The 19383-nt window shown below is 37.8% G+C and overlaps 1 protein-coding gene across 4 annotated transcripts in view; it reads right to left on the minus strand.

Annotated features, from left to right (window-relative positions):
* The window catches only part of LOC5578710 (calcium/calmodulin-dependent protein kinase type II alpha chain), a 249704-nt gene that overhangs the window by 82263 nt on the left and 148058 nt on the right, over positions 1-19383 (minus strand). Inside the window, exon 1 of one of the 4 annotated variants that reach the window (XM_021839211.1) lies at positions 4714-5480. The exons of the other annotated variants lie outside the window; for them this stretch is intronic. The gene's annotated coding sequence lies outside the window, so the exon portion shown is untranslated. Of the gene's footprint in view, positions 1-4713; positions 5481-19383 lie in introns of those variants that run through there. 4 annotated transcript variants of the gene reach the window in all.

Consider the following 19383-nt stretch of genomic DNA (forward strand, 5'->3'; position numbering starts at 1 on the left):
ACTAAACGAAAAAATAAAACGGCCATACCGGAGAAAATGTGTTTGCTAGACGAGCGAAGGAAACATTTTTATGTTAATGAACAAAAGCATTTTTACAGAGAAGCCTGTTTTGTCCACACAATGGGGGAGGGGGGATGTACACAAATAACAATATTTAAATTTCAATGAAGCGTAAACAGAAGAGTATAATAAAAGTAAATCAAATTCATCTTTTGTTACAGAATCACGTTTAATTTTTAACTAAAGATGCTTGAATGTTACATGATCGTGTAAATATCAGTTTTAATGCTCCAAATATGTGCATGAAAATAAACTGAAATTTACAACATATTTTTAGCTGTGTAGTCTTGAGTTAGCGTTACATTATTAGAGAGGAGGCGTTTGGTAAAACGTTACAAATTTCAGAAAATTTTTGTAACGTGGATTTAATTTTAAATTCGTTATGCAATAATGAACATGTCAAGGGAAATATTCAACCCATTACCCAGAAACCCATTACCTCGAATTCCATATCCCTGAACGACCCATTACTATTATACAATTACTTCGAATGGCATTGCTCCGCGGTAATATAATTTGAGATAATATCGTTCGGGATAATGGGTCGTCCGGAGATATGGAATTCGGGATGACGACATTGGGGTAATGGATTGGGGGTAATGAAGTAAAAACAACCGAGAATTCCACCACATTACCCCGAATACTATCACCCAAATGCAGACACTCCGAGCTGGCTCTACCCCATTACCCCGGATGAGTCATTCTCCCGAAAGCCATTACCCTGGATAGACCATTTCCCCGAATAGTATGTTGACGATTCTTGAATAAAATATTTTCCATCCATGTACGCATATCTAATGTAAACTGATCAATGATCATCAATGGTGTGTAAACCGACGTGAATCGCAAGTCAGTCCCATCTGCGTTTTGGGCAAAATTGAGTTGAGTCCAGTTTTCAACCTTTCAGCTGCACTAATGAGTTAATCTAATTTATTCGGAAAAATTAGGAAAAACAGTAAGTCAAATTGTCTCAAATTGTTAGCGTTCGGGGTAATGGAATGCAGCCATGGAAAAATATCTCCGATAGAATATTTTAAAACCAGTTACGAAAATAAGGACCGAATGCTGATCTCTAGATTTTTATAATTTGCTGATTGAGACATATCGTGTTTCCCTTTTTCCATATGTAAGCTTTTCTTTCGAAATATCCAGTTGGAAACTAGCTTGTTCTTTTTTCAGGGACAGGTTCTGTTTCTTAGCTCATGGAGCACTTTCACGGTTATGGACCGAGGAGCTTTCCTTGTAAATTTAACAATTTTCTGTTTCTGCCTCTACTATGCACCTTCAATATAGTCTTGCTGATTAGCTGCGCGCTCACCGCTATTTCGGCTCCTTGGTGGTGACCAAATATGTTTTTTACCAAATAATTTCTTTTCTTCTCAACAAAGGTTGTTCCATAGAATCACGTTGTCACAGTGATTTTAAGTAATGTTATAGCTAACCTATTTATAATAAATTCACCTTTCTTTTTCAAATAGGCTGTTGTTCAGAGTATTGCATTATAACTGTGTGAATTACCCCAAAATTAAAGGAGAAAGCCAAATGAAACTTAGTATGTAAGAATTATTTGCTTAAAACCTAGCTCATTTTTTTATCTTCTAATATTTGAAAATTTCATTGTTCATGCCAATCCGTACTATTATTTCACTACCTTCTTATTAGACTAATCAGAATTAATTTCTAAATCATGAGCATTCGAAGTAATGGGTTCGGGTAGTGTCATGGAGTCCTCCGAATCCCATATCCCCGAACGAGCCATTACCCTAAGCCTAAATGATCTAATCCGAAAAACAATATTATTAGCAGACTACACTTTGAATGCCCAACAAGTCATACTAATTCCTATATTTTCGTAAAATCAAACGGGAGTTAGTCAATGTAAATATCGTTAGCAAATAAACTGCTTTTCACTCATAATCTTAGTTTACTATTATAAAATATTGTAAAATCAATTTTACTGAAATTTTGAAAGTGCTTAACCAAAATTTTGAAGGGAATTTAAAAAATTTGTTTTTCGAAATTTTAGATTTTTTATTGAACTTTAAAAAAAAAATATTGCTGAAATTTTATTCAACTACCGAAGGAACTGTCAGTCAGTCAGTTAATTTCAGCCCCAACAGCAAAACGCCAAAAAAATAAGCCCTTCATGTCGACTGAGGCTTCGGTACAACAAGTGGCAACCACCCTCTACTAACCTAGTTTCGAAGGTAGCTCCTCTGGCGGCCCTCTTTGCGAACACATTGCACGTCTGCACGGTGCGATGCATCGCAGCACCGTATTTAAAAAAAAAACGATGGCGACGAAATGACCATTAGAATGAGAGAGGACAGTAACTGTTAAAAGCTGCATCCAAGGACGAACGGACAGAAACCGTTTCCAGCCGAACTACACGCTGTACGGGTTATTTAGGAGTCCGGTAGAGGTAATAGCAGGCCGGTAGCTGCTGGCTGAGTAGCCTTGCAGCTATGGCAACTTGGCTTCGCCACTCTCTCACACACATGTTAATTGGAATCGATTTTTTCGCTTCCGCTTGTGGCCAAAAAAAGCACTTAAAATGTATATTCGGGGCTGTATGCCCATCGTTGCTGTGCCGACGGTGCGCTTCTACGCTACAATGTAAAATGCGATTTTTTAGAAACTAGTGATGCGCAACGTCAGACGGTGTCCGATATGGAGAATCCTAATTGAATCGAAGGATGCGCTGGAAAAAAGAAACTAGATTATTTCTGTGTTGCTTTGATGTTCCATTTAGGAAACTATCCGAAGGTTGTTGTTCCAAATCTTAATATATGTAAAAAAATCTTGAGAAATTTACTGTTTATGCTCGAAGATTTGAAGATCTATCGTCTAGAGAGTTCTTCGATAACCCAGAATGTCCGCAAATGATTCATTCAGATTTTTATGCTTTATTTAGTTACAATGAGTATGTGCTTCATCAATAATCAATTTAAAGATGATCTATAATACAGGGAGTTATTGGATGACGATGAATACTCGTTTACGGGTAATCATGGAAACGAATGAATATGACATCGCTAAAATGTGAAATTAGTGAGCCTGTGCACTGCCCATAAAAGCATAACTGTTTCATATGGAAAAAGTAGGCATTGAGAGAATAACTCTCAAAGTTTGAGGTTTGTACTAGATAGGGTGCAGAGCTACTTGGGCACTTCCATGATTCACTTTGGCATGGTGGGGTTTTTTCGGTCGAATAATCTCAAACCCCACTGTCGAAGTGTATCAAAAGTGCCAAGAATAGGATCTGTCTTTCTAATTATGAATATTTATATGAGAAGATATAAATGTTCATAATTATCTAGTACATTTCTTAAAAAAAATCCCCAATGTGACGTATTGATAACGCCTGTAGATTTTATGTTTACTTCTTCTTCTTCTTTCTGGCGTTACGTCCCCACTGGGACAAAGCCTGCTTCTCAGCTTAGTGTTCTTATGAGCACTTCCACAGTTATTAACTGAGAGCTTGCTATGCCAATGACCATTTTTGCATGCGTATATCGTGTGGCAGGTACGAAGATACTCTATGCCCTGGGAAGTCGAGAAAATTTCCAACCCGAAAAGATCCTCGACCGGTGGGATTCGAACCCACGACCCTCAGCTTGGTCGTGCTGAATAGCTGCGCGTTTACCGCTACGGCTATCTGGGTCCCACATTTTATGTAAGGATTATTTGGATTATCTCTGTTGTTATTATTGTTATTATCTCCTGTTGTATTATTCTCGTATGTTCTTTTTGAGCATGCAATGTTTTTGCAATTCTTCCATGGACAACAAATCATGCTCGTAGAGTTGGAGATCTATTTTCCGGAAAGTTCTTGGGTGACATAAAATGTCCGCAGTTTTGTTTTTCTTCAGAACTAGTGGTCCCGGAAAACTTTGTCTTGCCATCAAGTAGGCTGTTGAAAAACGCCAAGTAACGTAACGTCCCATACAAAATTACAGTTATATTTACTCTCGTTTTTTTCGACTTTCCCGCTGTATATTTTGGGTTTTTTCAACACACAAACACGTCGGAACACTTCAAGAACCTAACCGTGAAAGAATCAGGTAAATCCATTGACTCATTCTCAAGTTATTTCGTGACATACAAACACCATTCCATTTTTATTTGTATAGAAGATAGATTTTCGATTGTGTAGTTTACACTGAGAGCATGTGACTCTTTCAAAATATCACTTATTCACCCATTTCAACTTCATGAGTATACTTTAAAAAAAAGTATGGATTGTTACGTTCTCCTGAACCTACTCTTTTTAAAAACGTGACATAATTTACGTACGATTCTATCAATAGGACTATCTTCGTATGCCAAATGGGAACGTTCTTCTTTGGCTAATACGTTTGCCGATCTTAGTAAGCCAGAATGGTTCAATTCTGTACGGATCAATGCGTTGATATTGAGTCGCAGGAAAATATGTACATGGAGGAATAACTGTATTCTATGTTGTTTAAACATTTGTGTACAAACTCACCCCACCGAACAGTCATTCTACAACAAAAGGAAACAACCCCACACAGAATAACACCCAGTGAGTGAATAAAGTGCAGTCTGCGGAGAGAGAGAGCGAGTCACCTTCGTGTCGCGCGGTGATAAGAGAACACGTCTTCTCCGACCGAGACCGTTGCGTTGCCTTACCCGTTCTCGAACTGCCGCTGGCTGCCTGGTTGACTATAGCTGCTTCTCCTGCTCCTCCGATCGGGATATGAAGTCGTGAAGATACCGAAGTCAAAGAAAACCGCAGAGCAAAACGGCGGAGACGACTCCAAAAAGAACCCCGAATCAGCTTTGATCGGCAATAATAATAGCACTCGCCTGCTTTGATCCCGCGTACACGACGGCGGTTGCTTTTTGCACTTTTGCACACTGCAGCCTACTTCGATTCTTCTCCTTTTGTTTCTGCGCGACGACGAAAATCACCGCACACTACGCCGAGATGGGGCACTCACATTGACTGTCTGGGGCACTGCCAGCTACTTATCATGCATGCACTGCAATTGATTTGTTTCCATAGGAGGACGCAAGAAGAGACGACGCACTGGAAATCGATTTCCGTGAGACCAGACGCATGCTGGGTCGGATTTTTCTCTGCTTTCACACTAGATTAGGCGCTTCCTGGCCGAGAACTTCCTTCGATTGACACAAAACTGCACCACTCTTCGCACTGCACCACTATCGCGACCGTCCAATCTTCCGCAAGATGGATTCTTTTCGCGATTCGCTCAAACTGCTCCTAGGATGGGTATTTTTTTTATAGCCTCAACAGCATAGAAATGACACCAGTATCGGTTTTGCTTGCAATTCGCGTACACGAACGGGGAGTATATTGCTCGGTTGCGGTGCTCACCGCTGCTCTGGTCGTCACTGACTGGTTGGTGATAAACTGCGACAGCGAGAGCAGGTTCAGGTTGGCTGCTGGCTGATTTCGCACAGCTTCTCAGCGAGTGTCCACGTCCAGCCAGTCAGCCAGCAGAAGAGCGTGAGTCTATAGAGATAGACGGACGCGGCCGAGAGCGTGCAGCTATAGTAGGCTATGCGTCAACTCCGGCTTCGAATCGTAGAGAGCCTTGGAACGATTACAGTGGGCAACACTGGTACGCGCCATTTGATCATTTGAGATAGATTCAGTAGATTAAAACAAATTGGGTTTTTATTCACAAATATGAAAATTGATTAGCTCGATATTCCGTATCTCGATATCGAGTAAGAAAACAATAGTAAATGTTGGTTTCCATGGCTAACACACGTGGGCCCTTGGGTCGCAGTTGCACTGGTTTTGTGTTTTGTTACTACTCTAATACCCCCCCTCCCTCCTTCATTCAATAGTCCCTTCAATATCGAGTTATGGAGAATTGACTATAGTTATAGAAATCTACTCTTAGAATATAATTGTGAGATTATGATTGTCTCATTGGAACCCTCAAAATGTTATACCACGCAAAATTTACAAGACAAGTGTAATTTTACCTCAAAGTTCCATATTTTTGCAGATTTCTAAATTTTTGTTCTATTACTGTTAGCATTTGAAGTGCAAATTTTGTCTAACTGGGCTTCAAATACGGTAACACAAATTAATCAAAGGATACTTAGTAACGTTGATTCATATCACCTTCAAGCTAGCAAAGAAAGTCAAGCTTTGACTTTGCATTCTTTGCCGCGTTTTGTGATCCCGCATTGATATTAGCATTTCAAACGCACACTATACAACAAGAAATTTTGACCATGGCCTTCAAAATCTTAGTACACTAGAATCTCGTTTTACAAAGCCTTTTTTGCATAAAATCAATTACGTTACTTTGTTTCTGAAGTTCGTGAATTTTGTTTTGGAATAGTCAGTTTGGCGAAAATACTGCGATTTTTTTTTTTGCAGTTAAGTTCAGACGTGTTTAATCTATGAAATATTAACACATATTATTGGTCATACCTGCCCTAAACTCTAGAATAATCTGGAATATAGTCTACAAGATCTACCAGCTTAATAACTGATTGTTTGATAAGCAGTTCACTTCAAGTAAACTCATGTTATTAAGTAGAATGAATCATTGTGTTCAACAAGAGCTCTTTTTCATCCAATAACTTCCTGGAATATAAGTCATATTATGATCTTCTTGCATAATAAGTGACATATTGATGAATTATTAATGCAATACATGTTCATAGTAATTCAATGAAGCTAATTTTATGAAATCTAGATTGAATTCAACGGATACTTTTTTGTCGACAAGTAATGAAATTTGAATTTTAAATACCATACTCAGAAAGGTATAAACAATTTATCTGCGTATGATTGTTCACTACGCTTTTCTACTTTTGAATACGGAGATACGCATTCTGGACAATTTAACCCTCAGAAGCTCGGGACGAGACTTGTGCGCTTCAAATGGCTCGCTCTCAGAAACTAGCCGATCGATTAACGAACTTTTTGGCTATTTCAAGATTGGGGCTAAAAGATGGTGTGCTTCTTGGAGTTAATTGAAAGAACAACCGACTTAATAAATGGTCAAACGATAACTGGATATATTTCATATTAAATTATATGTACACTAATTATTTCATGGCATACTTGAATATCGCACTTGCACATGCTCCTACTTGAACACTCCTCCTCAAGGCCGATGTTCAGTAGGCCGATCGCCTCCCTCATCTTCCACAATTTGATCCGGCTCAAGGGTTTTGTTAGCTCGTCCACCAACATATCCTCAATCGGACAATACTTCACTTCAACAATCCCAGACGTGGCCAAATCCCGGACGAAGTTGTACCTGGTATCGATGTGCTTTGTCCGTCTGGTCCCACCAAAGACTCAGCATACTGATGGTTGTCCTCGCGGATGGTCACTGGGTGTTGGCTGTCACATTGTAAAATAAGATTTTAATAAATCTTGCTCGTCTTGTTGGAAATAGTGCAATGAAATTGCATCTTGCCGTATTCTCAATCCGTCATATCGTTTTGATTTCTGTCGTAATGAGTTTTCAAATTCGTCTCACAACTTACGGCTCACTGTCATAACTGCATATTTGTAACATTCGACAAAAGTAGGCATTGTGTAAATGGAGTACAAAATGTGCATTTTATGGCAGTATGGGAGGAAACTAAAATTTATAAAAATACCAGGAACACAAAAGTGCTTATTTGAGGCTGATATTTTGTACAACTCATATCGCATACTAGGTGAATAGTCAGAAAAAAAATCTGATAGAAATTTCATTGCTATCACATTACGAGGCTCGTTTATAATCTCAATGTGACTGTTATGCGGTTATAATTGCCAATGTGACAAAACTACTTGGTATTTTTTTTTAGAATTTTGTAGAACAATCTCACTGATATCAGTAAGTTGATCGAATGTATTTATCATTTGATGACTTTCCATGGTTTTAACTCCATTTTGTCAAAAATGTCGAATGTGACTGTTTTGCAGTTATGGGCAGTATAGTGAATGGTCAAATTACAACACATCAACGCTATTGGAAAATGTTTTACTAGAATATATAGATCTACGGGCATCTCCCTCCATTCCTTCAGCATGATGAAATATATTAACATCTATTTGAATTAACTGTTCGCCATCAAAATTCAGCTCAAACATATAAACACAATTTCTATTGATCGAACAATCATGACATTTGCTTACAGCGCAGCGAAAACAACACAATCAAAGGAATCGTTTTTTACGCCGAGCGTCGCGCACACATTGATGCATACATGCTTTTTTTTCTCAGTACGACGGATTGAATTTTGTTTACATTCTCAACTATTCGCGGTCGTTGAAGAAATTTCATTAAATTCCGAGAATTAAAGAATTGTTATGGCGTGTGATTGGAATGAGATCCTTTAGTAAAGAAGTACGAAGGTTTTCCATAGTAAAAATAAGTGCCCGGCGAAGTGAGTCACGCAGGAGGGCGGGAAGAAACTTGTGTCATAAAGTTCTGCGATTTCGGTGAAAATGTGCAAAATGGATAATTGAACTGAAGCTTTTTATCGAAACACAGTAGTTTTTTATCATTTTTTTGGATTTTTGGATTGGACAAACCATAACAGCTTTCACAAAATTACACTTGGAAAATGAATCTATGTTGCTGGTAAGTTGGAATATCTGCTGTAGTGGATCTGTTTCTGGCCGCTTTTCGTTTCAGAATCTTGATCACTGGCTTGTTTGCGGCATTCTCGTTGCATGTGATCCGGATTTTTGCAGTAGTGGCAATCAATTACCTTCTTACCGGATCCAGCTTTCAGAACCCTGCTTCGTCACTTCGTCGATCAGTTTGGTCTTCACGAAGTACAGAGTGCTTGTTCCGTTGAATTTGCTGCATGCTCCTTTGAGAGCGAGCGGCGGAATCCGGATCAATTGTGTCCAATTCGCGATTTTTGGAAGAAGAAAAAAAACGAAAACAAAGTGTGCGAGTGAAAAAAAAAATCGACGCGTCAGTAGTGTTTGATCCGTTGAATCTGTTGCATGCTCCTTTGTGGGTGAGCGACGGGATCCGGATCGTGTCCGGTTCGCATAGTAACCGCACTATCGGTATCGATCATTCGTGTATATGTTCACGTATTCATTTAAAAATATATCTTTATCGTTTACCAAAACGAATCCTTTCCCATATCCAAACTCCCAGTGTTTTCTTGTGGAAGTGCAGAGGACTGCTCGGCTTCCATAAAGCAAGTAACACGTCAACATTTCCCTCCCATTCCTTGATTGACCTGCATTCGGACGCAGCCGGCGCCGGTATTGTTTGTTATAATAATGAGAGCACCAGTACTTACACATTGAAGATGCTACTGATCCTGAGTAGCATCTGTTGGTTCCCTGTGTAAGTACAGCTGTTCTTGCAATAACGGAGTAGCAACTGCGGGCGGTCAATCATGCTCATGCTCATGCTCAGTTTGATCTTCACGAGGTACAGCGTCAACGCGGTCGTCAGGGTGTTGAACGTTTTTGGAAGACTACTCAGCACCAGCGCAACCTGCAGCTGCCCGTCAAGTGCCAGTCTTGCCACAGAGAGACGGTTGAAATCTTGCTCTATTTCGTTGACGTGCTTCTCCTTGTTGTCGCCTCACAGTACCGCTTGGCAATCAAATTCCGCAGATACGATACCTTGGATGTCAGCGTCGGCTTCTCGAAATGGTCCTTCAATCGATTCCATGCTTTACGAGCCGTTTTCGTCTGCTTGATGAGGCCATGCTGGTTGCTTTCCATCAAGAGACCGTCGCTCGAGTACGTTGATCTCCGGAATCCCAAGCTTCGAGAGCGGAGCGTTTTCCGTCGCAGCTACTTCTTCCGGTCGGGGCTTGGTGACAAATTTCCAGAAGTCTTCCCTGACCAGCAGCAGTTCGGTGCTGAACTTCCAGCTGTTATAATTCGATCCGTTGAGCTTCGGGACTTGAATTTTCTCCATTTCGGCCTCAGCTTCAGAAAAAATTTCACTTTGTTGATCGATTACTACGGCAACGGATACCCAAGCGCTGGGCCAATTACCTCTTGGAGTTAAAGATGTCATTGAAATGTCTTCTATTGAACTTGTTTCGCAAAATCATGAAGTTTGAAGTCTCGCAAGAAAAGTTTCAGAATAATTCTAAAAGCGGCCCTGGAGATGCCGTCCCCTCTACCAGGGATTTCTGGGTATCCTGGACCTGAGACGAGACTCGCGAAGACGGTCTTCTTTTTCTGTGATTGCTGAGTTTTTTTCTTTTTCCATTTTGTGTTTATACCAATTATGCGCAAGCCGTTCAAACCCTCACATGAACCTCTCAGCAAAAAATGATTGAGTTTGCATCACATCGAATCATAAATAGCCGTTTGAGTGAAATTCCATGCCAGCAAACGTAGTAGACATTAGAAATAATTAATCTTCTGATAAGATTTATCAGCAACTTTGGAAAAAACTGCTCCGCTGACTGAGGTTTTTAATAACAGTTCACTTTGAACACAATACTTTTCACTTTTTTTGCATTTGACGTTTCGTGAGAGGGGAATCTGGGCTGCATATGACGTTGATATTTTTCCTCTTCGCGATTCTCTCTCAGTCCTGGACCAACTTTGTTCCCCCTTAGGCGGTCAGAATCAATATGAAATTATGTTTAATGAATTTTTAGATTAGCCAAAAAAAAAATATTTATGTGTCACATAATTGGCTTTTTGAGCTATAGGATAATTATTCATTTCTTGCTAAGTTTCCAGGACTTCCAGAACCTCTTCTGGGGCTTCCGGAAGGCCAAAATATGTTGATTTTGAAAATATAAATAAAGCATTACTAGTTCAGAATGTTTTGCCTCTGGAAAATTATGATCTTTTGTTGTTGTCATGTTTATATAATCAAGGTTAGTTGAAATTATGCCTTATGCCACTCCTACATCCATCCCACAGAATAGGGGAGGATCAAGGAACCATCTCTAAGGGCGGCATCAATTTCAGCAACCCCAAATTTAGACACAAGATTTGATCCTTGAGCCATGCAAAAGTGTTATTTTTGTTCCGTTGTGTGAGCTTTTGAATGGCAGAACTAAAATCTATAGGTTTAAGGCTGGAAAGTTTAAGTGAAGTTATATGGAAATACGGAATTTTGTGAATAATAATCTTTTTTTTAATCTTCGAATTGTTGAAATTTATTTGAGAGGACATTGTGAAGCTTAGAAAAATATCCAGAACACATGAAACAAAATCCGTTTTAGAAGAAAATAGTTGACACCCCATAAAAGAAAGCGATCTTTTGCACGGGAAGCAAAAGTGTTATTTTTTCTCGTGTCTCCAGAGTGATTTTGTTTTTTTCAGTTGGTCTGTATGCGTTAAGTGAGGCTGAAAGTGGATTGTGGCTGCTCAGTCGAGAATGAAGGATCAACTGGTGAGCTCGTTTCATGCTTTTATCTCTAATCTGTAAACTATGTATGACTGCACACTTAATCGTTACAACGATGGAACGTAAATATGATCATTCAACAAACTTTTTTTTTTCAAAACATTCGTTTCCTTTTACCTTTATTTTTATAATTAAAAAATGACTTTGAGTTGTTCGACGCAGGGACGAAAAAATCATGCTCACTATATTCAATTCACTGACATGTATGCCACCATCAAAGTAACCGCACCACCACCAATATGATTGTACCATTGAAGATGGCACAAAAGTAGATGAACAAAACAAACAACGATGCCCGTATGTCGTTGGTGTTTTTGATTATCAGAAGCAGAAGAGTGTCAGTTTTAGGAAATTGATTATCAATGAGGTTCATAATAATTAAAAAATATGCTGCTTTACGGGTAATGAACGATCCGATGCACGGAATCGATTATATTGACGCGTCTTTAATGTGCTTGGTGTAAAAATTACAACTTCCCGAAGCGGAATGTGAAAAGTCAAGCTGATTAGAATGAATATCATTTTTTGTTTCTGATTATCATAAAGCGGAAGAGTATCAACAGGTTAAAAGGAAACTGACAATCTTGCGGCAAGCGCTTTGCCAATCTTTCTTGTGTTGTCAAGGTGAGAATAAAAACAAATAAAAATCAACGAAGATTCTACCCAACAAGTATCAATATAGGCGAGAGTAGATTGAGTATTTTCGTCCCTGGTTCGACGCTATAAGTGTGGACTTGCAAAAGATTCATTTTATTCAACAAACTTTGAATAGTTTGCCACTGTAAGTGTCGGCATAAGAAAGTTCGTGATCAAAGTGAATCCTGTGACCCAACGATCCTCCCCATTAACAAACATCCCTCCCAGTAATCTTTGTGGAGATGCACAGTCTCCAAATAGCAAAAGTTACACACTAACATTCCTTTCCCCAATCCTACCTGAATTATGCACATTGAAGAATTTTATGGCCAATTCCAGCCGAAATTCTAGTTGATTATTTTTGCACCTTCACTGACTTCGGTCAATCACGGAACAGCAACCATTTATATGTGAAGCCAGTCAAAGCGAAGCTAAGCTAAAATAGTTGAAACCCCATAAAAATACGGCTTTTTATTAATAAAATAATTACTATGTTTTCTGCGAAAAAAAAAAAAAAAACTGCAAATGATATATAAATTTGCAGGCCACAATAAAGTCTAACGATGCGCATTCAATAGAATCCGTTTGTTTAGAAAAAATACATGATATAAAAATTATGAAGGTATGAATAAGATAATTGATGTCTTTTATCACAATTTAAGCATGTATTTCGGTAAGAAGATGTAATCAATTGTAGAGCATAAAGTAAGAATTCCATGAAAATACGAAATTTTGTACATAAAAAACATGTTTGTACTTGTTACGTGAATTCTGAAAACAAAATGGTCGGAGTGCGCAAAAAAAAGTTGTCGCCTAGTGTTATCAATAGAACTGAGAGCAATTTCTCACCATTCCATCCAATGTTGCCAGTCATTCTTATTCATCGTCTCGGTGGAATCACTTTCCGATTCGTTTACTCAGTATCGGTATAAGGATCTCGGAACGAAGGATATGTGCGGCTGAAGACTCTCCAACACATGTGTATGTTTGCACAGCCGAAAGGATGAAACAGAGACTTAGCGCTAAAAGTTTCTCGGAACTGAGTGTGTGTGCTGTGCACCCCTTGTATAGGTGGCACGTGAGCCAATGAATACAGTCTTACGATTGTTGCGATGGAGTCGAATAATGAGCTTCTGGGTACTCATTTGCCTCCTAATGGTATACGGGGTTCAATTAGGACGAGTGCAGATTTAGAATGTCTGTCCTTTTGCAGACTGGCTTTTTGTGGAGAATGGATTGTCCTTTTCGTGGAACTAGTTTGTACTGAATGGCAGTAATTTACTTAGAAAACGGTAGAATGTTCGGAGGACTGTTTGATGATAACTGATGAAAGTTATTATTCTTGCTGAAAATTTAGGAAGACCTTAAAGTTTAAGAACCTTTTCTGATAGTCAGCATAGCAATACACATCTGCGCTTACTGTGCTTAGCGCGTATATTTGCAACACCTATACAACAACTTACAGTTGATGATCGCTTCAGATAGTAGGCTGGAATGACATCCTACGATGGAATCGCCAACTTGGATTTCCAGCTTGAGTTCTGCCTACGCGTTATCTGAAAATTTGGCATCGGTAAACCATGGCGACAATCCTCCTCTGTTGGAACCGCATAAGTCTCAAAAGCCAATCATCGATGATTAAGACGATTATTCTGCGGTTGATTTTGGGACCGATAAGTTGCTTCAAATTGTTTAGAGCAATAGGTAAAGAAGTTTTTAAATTGGACAACAACGTCACAAAGTAAAACGTTGGGCGCCAAATGTATTGTTGCTAAGAATTTTATGGCATTATATTTGAAAACTTAATTGGTTACATTTTTTGCTAATTGAAACAAGTTGAAAATGTAGAATATTGACAACAAACAGAATATTTGTCCAAACAATAATCTCACAGATAGCCCAATACAACGACAATTAAATCATCACCGAAGCACGTTTAGTTTACCGTTCGAATTAGGTTATCACCGTGTCCTTGCCACTGCTCAGTGATGGAATGTTTGAGCCCGAGCCAATGTTTTATTTTGTTCGTTGCTTTTTTTTTCTCACCGGGGTAAAAACGTTCAGTTTGATTGATTCATTATCGCACCTCTGATCGGCCAATGTCGCGTGGACCGTCACACAGCAGGTAGTAGTAAGGTACGGTCTGCTGGCCCTATTGGACGACCCTTCGTGGCAATACGATTACTATCATCGGTCGCTCCCTTATCGCTGCTTACCTCTCTGGAATGAAAACAGAACCGAAAAAACAACACGCTATAATTAATTGGTTCTACAAATATACGTGCAGGGGGATGCTAATCAGTGCGGTATTGATTGGTTTGATTCCACGCTGGATTATTGTTTCACGTGCAAGGTGGAATTATATTGTTGGCATTGGAAAAACTCCGATGCATTTCTCAAATGGCTGCTAATTACAGTTTAACCTTCAGAACTTGAGTTTTACATGTTTCGATGATCACCCTCTATCGACAGCATATTTCATTACCACAAAAATATTAAAAACTAGTTGGCCCGACAAACCTTGTTTTGTCCCGAAGTAGGCTGTTTAATAATGTTCTACAACAAAATTGTCAGTTTCCTACCACTATTTTTCTAGAATTTCCGGTGAGTTATTTCATGACATACAAACGCCATTCCATTTTTATTTGTATAGGGTAAGTGTTCCCTTAGTTGTGGGTGTTCCTTTAGTTGCGGTAGTGCCGTTTTCACTGATTTTATTACATTAACCACAGAACCGACACAACCAATCGACGTATTGGCTTGTTGATACACGGTATAGTTGAAAAGAGCGTTCAAATTGCTTTAAAACTGATGAAGTATCACTAAAATAGCTAAAACTTTACTTGCTTGTACCAATAGTTGCGGTAAAGTGTTCCTATAGTTGAGGATCTCATAAGAAAACCACGGATACCGCAACTATAGGAACACAAATTAAAAATATACCGCAACTAAAGGAACAGTGTACCAATAGTGGAGGTATTATTTTTCACTGACATGTCGTGGGTTACTGCGATGAAATTATTTTTCTCATTAAGTCAATGGTCGTTACCTCCTGTTACAACTTAAACATGTACATTATTTGCGCTTCTTGAATTTAGGCAGTTAAATGAAGTTCAATCGTGCTTAATACCTCCACTATTGGTACATCTACCCTAGATGTGTTAACTTTATAGATTTTTTGATGTAAAAATATAATGTATTTGCAAGTTCTTAAAACACTCTTCTCGTTTTAGAATTTATGTTGATTCATAACTTGGTTGTGATGATATTTAGGGGTCTATTTTATAAGTCGAGTCGATCAAAATGACTCGTCTAGAGTCACTGTCGACCGAAAAAATCACTCGACTCAGCTCTGTCACTCGAGATTTTCGACAGTTGTCACTCTATGTGACTGGATTACTATGGGAGTCGACGGGTGACATCTGAAATATGCATGCTTGCTTTGATCGACAATGAATACAGACGAGTCACATGAATCTGCTCGATTTACAAAATAGGCCCCTTAACCTTCCGTCAGTCGCTCAAAAAAAAGTTACACCAGCGGTCGCATCGTGTACTGAGTACACGCGGAGCAATTTTGATTGTAGATCCAAAGCTAGGCAAGATAGAACGGTACCAATTGGTCAGTGGACAGAAAACACTTTGGAAACATCCTCATCTTCCTGTGGCCATCGAATTGTGCCCCGGCGATTCCCCCGAGGACATTTCGCAATGCAACATCTCGTACACAAATATCTCAGGATCTAGATTTTTTAGCAAGATGGTGTCTTCGGCAAAGTTGTTCAGTAGGTCAAGGGCTAACATGTGATAGGCTGCTTGTTTCGAAATTCTGCCACCAGATGGTGCTAGTGAGCATTTAATTTTTCAAACACCGATATCTCAAGATCCTGATTACCTAGAAAGATGATGTCAAGGACTAACATATGATAAGCTACCTAACAAGAAACACTACCACAAGATGGCGCTAGTGAGCATGCAATATTTTTATCACGAATATCTCAGGATCCCGATTTTTTAGAAAGATAGTGTTTTCAGCAAAGTTGTTCAGTAGTTCAAGGGCTACCATGTGATGATCTTCTTGATCCGGAATTCTTTCAATAGATGGCGCTAGTGAGCATGATATTGACGTCTTCGACAAAAGTGTTGAATAGTTCAAGGTCTAGTATGTAATATGCCACCCAACTTGAAATTCTACCACCATATGGCATTAGTGATCATGCTGTATTTTGATCGCGAATATCTTAAGATAATGATATTTTAGCAAGATGGTGTTTTCAGCAAAGATGTTTAGTAGATCAAGGACTAAACATGTGATATGCAGTTTGATTCGGAATTCTTCCACAAAACGAAATTTTCGAATTGAATTGTTTCAGGATCCTGGTTAGGAAAATAAAATAAGATTACAAAGATGGTGTCTTTGATGAAGTTGTTCTGTATATCATGGACCAACGTGTTAAGTGTAAAATATATCTACTCAAAATTCTTCCACATTCAATTCAAAATACAATGGGCTGCTAGATTTCAAATACTTCCATCAGGCTAGAGAAAAAGCTCCTGGTTTATTTTTTTTCAAATACAGAATCCCAAGTTCCCGATTATTTTAAAACTTGACGTCTTCATCAAAATTATTAGGTAAGGAAAGTGCGCACATGTTATTGGCAATTATATTTTGAATTATGTAACCCTGCGCCAGTGCACAGTGGGACGGATTGAGGTTTTAGGAGGAAAGATGGAACTCACGCTTTCAATTGTGATTTTACGTAAAAATAATGTTCTACAAAGTTGTTTCTAATATAAAAACATTTTTCTTGGTCGGAACGGAAATTAGGGTGGCCCTATGTAAAAAAAGAGAACCATCAAAACTTTTTTAATTTACGGAATATTGATATAGTTTGTTCTACAAAGTTAAAGATCGAAAAATTTCAAGCTGATTTGATAAAACAAGTTTTTTCCTAGCTCAAAAATTGACCGTTTTAGAGCATTTTTCGCAATTGATGTAGGGTGGCCCATTAAAAAATTGTTTTTATTTTGTGTTTAATTTTCATTATTTCAAGTTTCTTAGTAAAATTGTCTTCCCATTACTTTCAAGACTAATTGAAACGCAAACATAAAAGATATAGCTAATGGAAACAAATAGACAAGAGTCTTTTCGTAATGAAAATTTAATTTACTTCCTTGGACATAAAGTATCATCGATACTAATACATACGATATACGAATGCAAAATGAAAATATGGCAAAGAAAGCTCTCAGTTTATAACTGTGGAAGTGCTCCTAACAACAATAACCTGAGAAGCATGATCTGTTCCAGTAGGGACGCGATGCCAAAAAAAAAAACAGAATATTGATACAATTTTTTTCTGAAAATAAGTTAAAGACTTTTTGATAACCAAAAAAAACATGTTTATATGTTTGTATAGCTGGGAAAACAAAATGAATTGTGTTGACATGACGATAGTGTTTGTCAGCTTAAAAATGTGAATAATCGTATTATACTTCGGCGGATCTGTTTGCTAATGAAATGACTGGTTCATATATTAATAACCGTTACTAACAGAGTTTTGAAGGAACTCCCAAATTTACCCTTAATGTTCAATGCTATCTCTAAATTATAGCCTTAATTAATCAAAACATCTAAACATGATCAAATAATGCATATAGTTATTCTTCTTAATCTAGCCTTGAAAGTCAACGTCATAATCAGAAATCGTACTCTAGTAATATACCGTTCCAGATACGATGTATCTCCTACGGTGGACAAATTACTAGTAATTGAGCATTTGTTACTTCCAATCAGAATGTTTCCCAAAGAACCCGGCAAATCCCAGAACAGAAGTATTCGGAAGTTTGGGATGAGCCATGTCAGGAAATTCAACCGTGAGGTAAATTTAGAAGATATTTTCATATTCATATTGCTGAGCTCCTTTGACTCTTTTCGGAAGTACGAAAAATAATAATTGTCATGCAAAAAAAAACTTTTTTTTTGCCCCAACTACATTTACATGTAAAAAAACGATTGTTTTTCATGAAAAATGTTTTTAACAATTCACCGACAAAATTGTATAGTCCTTAAAATATGCGTCTCAATCGTCTAAAGATGAAGGAATGACAACTTTGATGAGATATCTAAATATAAAAAAATATGACACAAAAACCTATTTTTGAAGGGCCACCCTACATCAATAGCGAAAAATGCTCTAAAACGGTCAATTTTTGAGCTAGGAAAAAACTTTTTTTATTAAATCAGCTTAAAATTCTCCGATCTTCAACTTTGTAGAACAAGCTATGTCAATATTCCTTAAAATAAAAAAGTTTTAATGGTTATCTTTTTTTACATAGGGCCACCCTAATTTTCTTCCGATCAAAAAAATTGTTTTAATTTTAGAAACAACTTTGTAGAACATCATTTTTACGTAAAATCGCAATTGAAGGCGTGAGTTCCATCTTTCCTCCTAAAACCCCTATCCGTCCCACTGTGCAGTAAGCATTTAATTTTCTGAACATCTTTTTTTTTTATTTTTATTTTTTTTTAATACATTTTTTTGTATATCTAGGTGTTCTGTGTTATTAGACAACACTATCATCCTAATTTGGTAAAACAAATTTAAGATTTTATTAACATTTTGTTAATAACATATTACATTTCATTTGCCGTAGCAGTTCAGATTTTTTACAGGTGAGATGATTTCACCTGCTTTTAAGAGAAAAAAAAAACGCTTTGAATATACTTAACCTAACTTAACCTAAACATATAACGCATTAATCGTGGCAATAGAAGATTGTAACGATTTTGCCTGAAATTTTTTATAATTTTATTTGACATTTGTTCCAATGTTTCAACATTGGACATTCTATGTAACTCATTGGTACTATACCAGGGAGGAAGCCTCAGAATCATTTTCAAAATTTTATTTTGAATTCTCTGCAGAGCTTTCTTCCTGGTATTACAACAGCTAGTCCATATTGGTACAGCATACAACATGGCTGGCCTGGAAATTTGTTTGAATATCAAAAGCTTGTTCTTAAGACAAAGTTTTGATTTTCTATTAATAAGGGGATAGAGACATTTTACATATTTATTACATTTGGCTTGAATGCCCTCAATGTGATTTTTGAAAGTTAAATTCTTATCTAGCATGAGCCCTAGATACTTAACTTCATCTGACCAATTTATTGGAACCCCTCTCATCGTGACAACATGTCTACTTGAAGGTTTCAAATAAAGAGCTTTTGGTTTATGTGGGAATATTATTAGTTGAGTTTTGGAAGCATTAGGAGAAATCTTTCATTTTCGCAAGTATGAAGAAAAAATATCCAA

Source organism: Aedes aegypti, chromosome 1 (assembly GCF_002204515.2).
Source record: "Aedes aegypti strain LVP_AGWG chromosome 1, AaegL5.0 Primary Assembly, whole genome shotgun sequence".
Lineage (NCBI taxonomy): Eukaryota > Metazoa > Arthropoda > Insecta > Diptera > Culicidae > Aedes > Aedes aegypti.